The 3,785-nt window shown below is 48.1% G+C and overlaps 1 pseudogene; it reads right to left on the bottom strand.

Annotated features, from left to right (window-relative positions):
- Positions 1 to 3,785, bottom strand: part of LOC105545009 — a 7,899-nt pseudogene that overhangs the window by 2,223 nt on the left and 1,891 nt on the right.

Here is a 3,785-nt window from a genome sequence, read left to right as displayed (position 1 = left end):
AAAAAAAAAAAAAAGGCAAGTGTGGCAGCGTCCATCTGTAGTCTCAGTTACTTGGGAGGCAGAGGTAGGAGAATCACTTGAACTCGAAGGGGGTGGGAGGCGGAGGTTGCAGTGAGCCGAGATCACACCACTGCACTGCAGCCTGGCAATAGACTGAGACTCTGTCTCAAAAAAAAAAGAAAAAGAAATGGCTCTGGTTATTGCCGTCAACAGAATAATGCCCCTCCCCCAAGAGGTCTGCATTCCAATCCACAGAGACTGTGAATGTTGCTTTCCTTGACAAGAGGGACTTTGCAGAAGTGATTACAGATCTTGATGTGGGGAGACTAGCCTGGGTTATCCAGGTGGGCCCAGTGTAGACACAAGGGTCTTCATGAGAGGGAGGCAGAAGGGTCCGAGATGAAGATGTGGTAGAAGCAGAGGTCAGGTGAGATTTGGAGATGGAGGAAGGGCCTGTGCCAAGGAACACAGACAGCCTCCGGAAGTTGGCAGGACAGCAGAGGGGTTCCTCCCTCAGGGACTCTGGAAGGAGCACGGCTCTGATTCCTTGACTTTAGGACTTCCAACCTCCAGAACGGTAAGATCATACATGTATGTTGTCTCACGCCCCCTCAGTTTGTGGTAATTTGTTATAGTGGCCATAGAAAAGGACTGCAGTTAGAGGAAGATTCCTACTTTCTGTCCTGGCTGAGAGGAAACACTTTTCTCTTGTACTTAGTATAGGCTTGCACAAATAATTGGAATTGTGAGCAGATCTTTTAAGAAAAAGACTGGGCCGGGCACAGTGGCTCACGCCTGTAATCCCAACACTTTGGGAGGCCAAGGCGGGTGGATCACGAGGTCAAGAGATCAAGACCATCCTGGCCGACATGCTGAAACCCCATCTCTACTAAAAATACAAAAATTAGCTGGGTGTGGTGGTGCGCGCCTGTAGTCCCAGCTACTCGGGGAGGCTGAGGCAGGAATCGCTTGAACTCGGGAGGCAGAGGTTGCAGTGAGCTGAGATTGTGCCACTGCACTCCAGCCTGGCAAGAGTGAGACTCCGTCTCAAAAAAAAAAAGAAAAAAAAAAAAGTAGACGACTAGGGTTCAGGCACGGTGGCTCATGCCTGTAATTCCAGCACTTTGGGAGACTGAGGTAGGCGGGTAGCTTGAGTCCAGCCTGGGCAACATAGTGAAACCCTGTCTCTACCTAAAATACAAAAATTAGCTGGGTGTGGTGGTGTGTGCCAGTAATCCCAGCTAGGAGGATTGGGTGAGCCTGGGAGGTGGAGGTTGTGGCGAGCCGAGATCGCGCCATTGCATTCCAGCCTGGGCAACAAAAGCAAAACTCTGTCTCAAAAAAAAAAAAAAGAAAGAAAGAAAGAAAAAAGAAATGTTGTGGGTTCTTGTGGTTGACTGCTGTGATTCTGTTTAGATTGGCTTTGCTATCACTTAGCGCTATTGTCCCTTTGTGTTTACAAATCATTAGGGTAAGAACCCAAACCTTTGCCAGCAACATGGCATTCTTCCAGGGTTCTTCTCCTTCCAAAGTCCTTTTGTGGTCTGAGGGACTGAATGTCCACGGCTGTTCCCTCATCTGCATCCAGCGGCTGTCTGAGCACCTGTGAGGTACCAGTAATGCTCAGGAGTGAACAGAGGGCTGGGGAGGTCAGGAGTGGAGCTCCCTGCCCTCGTGGCTCCTTATTGTATCTCCTACTTACTCACTGGGCAAAGTTCCCAATCTCTCAGTGTCTCAGTCTGCTCATCTGTACAATGGGAATAGTTTTAGTGCCTTGCTCTTGTGATTGCTGTAAGGAGTACAGCATGAATGTTTAATATTTTAAAAGTGCTTTGAGCAGTACTGACAAATGGTAATATATAAATGTTTGCTCTTCTTACCTTTTTCAGCAAAGGCAGGCAGACACCATCTAAAACCATACATTCATGTCTTTACAGCCATTGATTGGTGTTCTCCTGGGTAACAGGTACAGTCATGACTACCATTATTTGCTAGAAGCAGATAATGTGGGCAGAGGTGGGAGGTGAGGGGAACCTGTCTACAGCTTCACCTTAAAGAAAGTGTTCTTGACTCCCATCGCGTTCTAAGATAGTCTGGGTTGCAGAAGGCAAGCTTGGGCAGGAATGGGGCCCATTGTTTTTCTGGAAGCAAGATTAAGGTCAGGTTCTGAGTCAAACGAAGAGGTCAGCAAACAGCTTGGTAACTCCCCAACTCCTCTTCTCTATCCGTAGTTCTTCACTGCCTGCCTTTCCCAGGGGTGCATCACAAAGTGGTTTAGGGTCAGGACAGTGAGGCTGTTGAGTGCCATTGGGGGGTGTCAGGGAGAAGACAATTCCTATGATGCCACCTCATGCAGCTGAAACCTCGCCTTCCTCTCCTAAGTGTTCTGTGCCTGAGCACTGAGGACAGGACTATGCATGGTCCCAACAGGGCTTCACCAGGCAGAACAAGCAGGTGTGTGATTTGTATGCTTGAGGTCACCATAGTGGCTGTCCCTTTGCTACCCTGGAATTGGTTTCTGGTCTCTATATTCAGAGTGACTCAGGGAAACGCGTACTGCTTATTGTAAACACTGCTGACTTGGAGAAAGAGATTCTCCTTGCAGATGTGGTAGGAACCAGTTTAAGTGTGATGTCTGGAAGGCTGGGCTCTGTGCCTGAAAGGAAATCTGCCACGCCCTTGCTAAACTGGACGGAGAAGGGGCCATGGCAGGCTGGTGAAGCACCTGTGCTGGGAAATGTGGGTCCGAGGGCCCTAGTCCTGTCCTTGGGAACTGCATCGGGGTTTGTTTTAAGGCCTGATCTTACCTCTTAGCTTGGCAAAGTATTGCCAAGGCTGGGGAAAACAGCCATTCACACATATTTCTGGCGAGTGTAATGTACCTCCTCCTTGGAGGGCAATTCGGCTGTTGTCTATCGAAATTAAAAATATGCATCTCTTCCTGGAAAGGGAATTGTTGGGGGAATTTATCCTACAGATACCTTCCCATGTGTGTAATGATAGCAGGACCAGGATATTCTTTAAAAGCGGTTCCCAGCCAGTTTGTTACAAAGGTCACAAATTATTCAGCAAGATGATAATGGTTTTATGTTTTTTGAAATGATAAATTGTAGCCTGTTGATCATCGTTAAAAATATTTGAATGCTATTTGTATGGCTTTCTCTGTGAACTTCAGTAATTATTTTGGACCGTTTGTGTTTGTAGAACTTGCTGCCAGACAGTGCCCCTTGTGGTTGAGTGGCTGCACTACATGGCATATGTATCAGTTTCCTGGGGTCACCATAACTAAACAGCAAATACGGGTGCAGAGGTTCCTTCTCTCATAGTTCTGGAAGCCAGAAGTCCGAGATCAAAATGTTGTCAGGACCATGCTCTCTTTTAAAGCGCTGGGAAAGAATCCTTCCCTGCCTCTTCCACTTGCTGGTGGTTGCTAGCAATCTTTGGCGTTCCTTGTCTCGGGGCAGCATCATACATACCAACCTCTGCCTCTGTCTTCACACGGCTGCCGTCTCTGCTGGGCATCTGTGTGTGTCTTCTCCTCTCCTCTTTTTTTTTTTTTTTTTCCTGACACAGGGTCTCATTGTGTTGCCCAGGCTGGAGTGCAGTGGCATGATCTTGGCTCACTGCAACCTCCGTCTCCCGTGTTCAAGTGATTCTCAAGCCTCAGCCTCCCAAGTAGCCAGGATTACATGCACCCGCCCCTATGCCTAGCTAATTTGTGTATTTTTAGTAGAGACAGGGTTTCACCATGTTGGCCAGGCTGGTCTTGAAGTCCTGACCTCAAG

This window comes from Mandrillus leucophaeus, unplaced genomic scaffold, assembly GCF_000951045.1.
Source record: "Mandrillus leucophaeus isolate KB7577 unplaced genomic scaffold, Mleu.le_1.0 Scaffold315, whole genome shotgun sequence".
Classification (NCBI taxonomy): domain Eukaryota; kingdom Metazoa; phylum Chordata; class Mammalia; order Primates; family Cercopithecidae; genus Mandrillus; species Mandrillus leucophaeus.
Note: the sequence above shows the minus strand (reverse complement) of the source record. Positions and strands in the feature narration are given on the sequence as shown.